This window comes from Staurois parvus, unplaced genomic scaffold (genome assembly GCF_062004578.1).
Source record: "Staurois parvus isolate SC_StPar_1 unplaced genomic scaffold, SC_StPar_1.0 ptg001528l, whole genome shotgun sequence".
In the NCBI taxonomy this organism is placed as follows: domain Eukaryota; kingdom Metazoa; phylum Chordata; class Amphibia; order Anura; family Ranidae; genus Staurois; species Staurois parvus.
This window is the reverse complement of record NW_028319324.1, coordinates 197,501-203,723: the sequence shown is the minus strand read 5'-3', so window position 1 is coordinate 203,723 and position 6,223 is coordinate 197,501. Positions and strand designations below refer to the sequence as shown.

General features: G+C 45.9%; 1 protein-coding gene across 6 annotated transcripts in view; it reads right to left on the bottom strand.

Moving 5' to 3' along the window:
• Positions 1–6,223, bottom strand: part of NRBP2 (nuclear receptor binding protein 2) — a 141,305-nt gene that overhangs the window by 83,125 nt on the left and 51,957 nt on the right. The gene's annotated exons all lie outside the window — the stretch shown is intronic.

The window sequence follows — 6,223 nt, the reverse complement described above, 5'->3', positions numbered from 1 at the left end:
GAGTGTTTTTGGAGCTTCGAGTGAATGCAGCCTTAAAGAGAATTGTATGTGTTTTAATTTTATTTAATTTGTGTTTTTTATTTTTATTAAAATTTTTTATGATTATCATCATAATATATATTTTTTGGTATTCTATGTGTATTCAATTTACATTGAAATGTTTTATGATCAGCGGATTGACTGTCGAGTCTTTAGCGACTGAACTCACTGTATGTGTTCCCCTTATTGCCGCTTGGTAGAATATAGGTCAGTGATATATATTTTATATTTTGTATTTCAGCGGTTTTTATTCATTTATAAACATTTCAAGAAAACGTGAGCAACAAGACTCGCCCACGCAGGGGCTATGAATTGCACATAAAAAGTGAAGAATGGTTAGCACTTCTGCCTGGCAGTACTCGAGTCGTTGGTTTGAATACCAACCATGCCACCATCTGCCTGGAGTTTGCATGTTCTCCCTGTGCCTGCGTGAGTTTCCTCCGGGTACTCCGGTTTCCTCCCACACTCCAAAGACATGCTGGTAGATTAATTGGATCCTGTCTAAAATGGCCCTAGTATGTGTATGTATGAATGTGAGTTAGGGACCTTAGATTGTACGCTCCTTGAGGATTAGGGACCTTAGATTGTACGCCCCTTGAGGGTTAGGGACTGATGTGAATGTACAATATATATGTAAAGTGCTGTGTAAATTGACAAGAAAGAGAGAGAAAGAGAGAGAGAGAGAGAGAGAGAGAGAGAGAGAGAGAGAGAGAGAGAGAAAAAGAGAAAGAAAGAGAAAAAGAGAAAGAAAGAGAATGAAAGAGAAAGAGAGAGAAAGAAAGATAAAGAGAGAGAGAAAGAGAAAGAGAGAGAAAGAAAGATAAAGAGAGAGAGAGAGAAAGAAAAAGAGAGAGAGAGAGAGAGAAAGAAAGAAAGAGAGAAAGATAAAGAAAGAGAGAGAGAGGGGGGGGGGAAGAAAGAAAGAAAAAGAGGGGGAGAGAGGGAGGGGAGAGAAAGAGAGAGGGAGAGGGAGGAGAGAGGGAGAGGGAGGAGAGAGAGAGGGAGAGGGAGGAGAGAGGGAGAGGGAGGAGAGAGGGAGAGGGAGGAGAGAGAGAGAGAGAGAGGGAGGAGAGAGGGAGGAGAGGGGAGAGAGAGGGGGAGAGAGAGAGAGGGGGGGGGGGGGCGACAAGAGAGAGAGAGAGAGAGAAAAAGAGAGAGAGAGAATGAGAGAAAGAAAGAAAGAAAGAAAAGAAAAGGACAGACAGTGCTCTAATACCAACAGAGCAAAAGGTGCTCCCACGCAGGGGCTATCAATGGCACATAGATGACAAAATCAGTAATATAAACACTGACAGTAGCTCAAAGGCAGCTATCCACCTCCACCGCCTCACAAAAAAACAGACAAAAATAGAAAGGAAAAAGGAGTAGAAAAGGAAGAAGAAAGCAAGACCCAGGAGCAGAGGTCCAGGAACGCCAATACCGAACAACATCACAACCCCAGACTAGTCGAGGGGAGCGAGGGAAAAGCATATGTCAACCACGGCTCCTATATTTTCATAAATTTCCGTTGGGAGTCGTTACAGATATTCGAATCTGTTCATTAAGCATCATAGTGGTCATACGGTCCCTCAACCCTTGAAGAGGGACAGACGGGCTCTTCCAGGCCTAAGCAATTGCTCTAGTGGCCGACAAAAACAAATAGGAAGCCAACTTCTGCTGGTGAGCCAACAGGCTTGGTATGGGGCAATGAAGAAAGACGTACCGAGCATCCCGCCGTATGGAGAGATGGAACAAGGTGAAAAGGAGGCCAAATACATGAGACCAGAAAACAAAATCGGTCTCGGGCATGACCGCCATGTATGCAACACATCTCCACGATGGCCACAACCCCGAAAGCATCGATCACTGCAGGCAAGATTCGCCTGGGCCAAGCGAGCCGGGACCCAATACCAACGAAACAATACTTTGCAAGCTGCCTCCAACGTGGCCATATTAAATGAACATTTAGCTATAAACGACCAGGCCCTAGTCCAGTAGTATGCGGCGAGCGTCTGTTCAAAGCTAAAAAACTTGCGCCAAAGAAATAAATAAACCACGATTGTTAAATGCTGCTGCTCAAAAGATGAAAAAACATCAAAATATTATAACAAAACACAGCCAGGGGCGGACTGACCATTTGTGAACTCGGGCGCTGCCCAAGGGCCCGGGGTCAAAAGGGGGCCCCATGAGATGCTCCTGGTACCTTTCATAGGCTTTTTTGGGTGTGGTTAGAGTGTGGGCAAGGACACAGGGGCCCCATGATCCCCTATTGCCCGGGAGCCCCATGAGTTGTCAGTCCGCCCCTGGACACAGTGCAAAAATATTATTGTTATCTTGTATTAAAAAATAAAGAAAAGTCCAGATAAGTCCCAATTAACAGTCTCGTGCTCCAAAGCAAAAAAAAAACGTGATGAGAAATGATATGGAGGAGGAGACGAAACGCGTTGACATAAATTTCCGGTTTTCAACTTACGACGTATGACGTCACGTCCGGTGAGTGCAATGCACGCTGATGCGGCATTTCACGGACATTTTTGTGCGGGGAGGATAGTACTGTCTCCCTACTGCTGCCAGTTCACTTCTTTCCATACAACAAACACTTTACTCCTGCGCTAGGAAAGGACTCAGTAGACCCAATAGGAATGTTCTGGAATATGCACTGCTTGCTGCCCTCAACAGACCGGGGTGGTCCAAATACACTGGATACAAATGGAGAAACAGAAAAAGGGCGCACCGACCTAGTGCATTATCGTTTAAAAAAATTTATTGAAGAAACAAAAATAGGTATCATACTCACAATGGACATAATAACACAGACATGTCAAACTGAACAAGGTGTATGATCCAAACAACATCTGAGTCCATACGATGGAACCCTGGATGACCAACTGGCTAACGCGTTTCGAGGACACAACCTCTTCCTCAGAGCCCTCAGTGCGCCCTTTTTCTGTTTCTCCATTTGTAATCACTTCTTTCCATGTTGCTGTGATCATTGAATATGCCGTTGGGATGTGTTAAAGTGGATTTTCTGTTTGATTTACCAAAAGGCTTGTTTTTATTCTCATAAATGTGAGTGCAATACGGGCATCAAATTTTTGTAATAAAAAGATTTATACAGTATTACGCTCTTGGTTTTCCCCCGTTTCTTGCATCTGCCATCCGTCCATGAGCGAGAGTTTGGAGGTCGCCAAGGAAGGATTGCTGGGGGTCATTTAGGAGGCTTTTATGTCCATTTAAATTTCTCTAATGTGAGTGTAATGATGGACATTAGTTTTGAGTTCTATGCAGTATTACACTATTGATTTTTTTTTACCTTTTTCTTGCATTTTTCATCGATCTGAGAAATGCAAGAAATTCGTCAAGTGAGATACACCTGTGGAGACCCCATCCCACCTCTAAATGTGTTTTTGATTCTTAAGCCTTAATAGCTTGGGAATCCACTGGATTTGGTGAGTGTGGGTGAAAATAGATCTATCACAGACAGGGGCGTCCCTAGGGTTGGTGTCACCCGGTGCGGTAACACTTGGTGACACCCCCTTCGACGATCCCCGCAGAATGGATCGGATCTGCGGATTGAGCATAATGGATCGGACTCCAATCCATTATGCTCCCCAATCCGCAGATCCGATCCATCCTGCAGAGATCGTCGGCTTCCTTTACAACTTACCTTTTCTTGGGGCGGGTCCGGTGTCACCCCGTATAGGTTGCATGCTGACGATCCCTGCAGGATGGATCGGATCTGCGGATTGGGGAGGATTATGGATCGGACTCCGATTCATTATGCTCAATCCGCAGATCTGATCCATCCTGCGGGGATCGTTGGGTTCCTTTACAACTTACCTTTTCTTGAAGCGGGTCCGGTGTCACCCTCTATAGGTTGCATACTGACGATCCCTGCAGGATGGATCGGATCTGCGGATTGGGGAGGATAATGGATTGGACTCTGATTCATTATGCTCAATCCGCAGATCTGATCCATCCTGCGGGGATCGTTGGGTTCCTTTACAACTTACCTTTTCTTGAAGCGGGTCCGGTGTCACCCTCTATAGGTTGCATGCCGACGATCCCCGCAGGACTGGGGAGGATAATGGATCCTCGCAGGATCGTCGGAATGCAACCTATACGGGGTGACACCAGACCCGCTTCAAGAAAAGGTAAGTTGTAAAGGAACCCAACGATCCCCGCAGGACTGGGGAGGATAATGGATCCCCGCAGGATCGTCGGAATGCAACCTATACGGGGTGACACCAGACCCGCTTCAAGAAAAGGATTGGAATCCATCCTGCGGGGATCGTCGGCTGGCTTTACAACTTACCTTTTTGTGGAGCGGGTCCGGTGTCACCCCGTGCGGTCGGTGTCACCCCGTGCGAACCGCACCTTCCTCGGGATGCCACTGATCACAGATGATGTGAGCACGCTGGAAAATTTATATAAATTTCTTATCACTTTTTTTTGCTTTGGAGCACAAGACTTTTATTTGGGACTCATCTGGTCTGTTCAAAGCTGCATAAAGAAGGGAGCTAAGGCCCAGGGCGCCTGGACGCTGTTGGCAAAGCAGTTTAAAGGCAGATTTCTGATACGGGAAAGTGGAAGTGCCCCGCAGTGAGGTCAGCCAGTGCCGCGGCTGAAGGCAATGAAAAAATTCTGCATGGAGGGACATCCCGTGACTCCCGAAGAGAATTCCAGGTGGGGAAGGCCCGAGAAGTCAAAAAGTGTCTCACCTGCCAAAAACCATTGGCCAACCACTATGAGAATGCCCTTGGTTGATCTAAACCCAGCGGGAAGAGAGGGTTGTTAATAATTGGGAGCAAAGGTAGGAAAGGTGACCTCAAGTCACCGAAGTAGCGTACTGAGTCCCACACTTGTAGGCCCTGGAGCAAAATCGGACTCAGTGCCATAGGGTGTAGGGTGGGGGGGGAGCCATAGAAGCGTTGAAGTCGCAATATGGGCACAATTAGGTAGTTCCAGCAGGACCCAGAGAGGAACGTCAGAAGAAGTGTGCAACATAGACAGCGGGGCAATCTGGCTCGCCTGATAATACATTAGGCACCCCAAGACCTCTGGAGTCTATGAACAAAAAGCATTGTTCTGGAGACTCTGGGGTGCCTGTTGGCCCAGATAAATCGCATAATCCTCGACTGAAGCAATCAAAGGAAATCAGGAGGAACCTGCACTGTTAGGGTGCGAAAATTCTACAACAATTTGGACAAGATGGTAATTTTCACTGAGTTGATCCATCCTATCCAAGACAGGTGTGGAAATTGCCAGGAGTGCATAATGCAGGCCATAGACGGGTTGAAAATCGGCCGATTTTCGCACCGTTAGTGAATTAATTGGTCGGCCATTTTTCGGGCTTTTTGCACATTTTTTTTTCAATCGGGCATGTTGGAAAATTCGTGGCCGATTTTGAGGAGGAGGAGGTCAGCCAGCTTGGAAGTAGTGGAGGACAACTCCATCTGGACTTGAAGCGACCCAGAAGTTCAGCATCCCTAAGGGCTGGAGCAGGGGTCTGCAGGGGTGACCCTGAGACAAAATCTGCTTCACCGGCGGCATCCGGCTCACCCGCAGGTAGCGGCGGCAGGGGACCCAAAATCGAGGTCGGGGATGCATTTGCTATGTCACTGTAGAAGACGTTGTGTGTATTAGGTGTTCACAGCGCCACCGCACAATTTGTGTTTTTTTAACCCCTCGCCCTCCAGAGGACTTACCCCCCCCCCTTCCTGACCAGGCCATTTTTTGCATTATGGCGCTGCGTTACTACACAATTTATTTTTGTTTTATTAAAACAAATGAGCAAAAACACTACAGAAGAAGCCTCAAAATCACCCACCTAATCTATGCTGAAGTGTGAATGGGGGCTAAAACATTATAGTTGTTTAATACGTAAATGTGTATTTTAATATGTATCTTTTGTAGACTTGATGGAGGATGCTTGGCCCCCGAAATGCGTAAGTTGTCTTTTTCTTTCTTTTTGTTACAGTTGATATTGACAATATAAGATTGTGGACTCTTTGAGATTCACACAGGAGGGGGCCATCAGTGCCGCACACCCGTCAGTCCCACATGGAAGAAAAATATATTTGAAACATTTAAAAAAATATTCTTCCCAAATATTTTGCCATATATTTGAAATGCTACAGTTTTGGCCGTATTCAATATATTTCAATAAATAAATATATTATATATCCTGTATATATATATATAT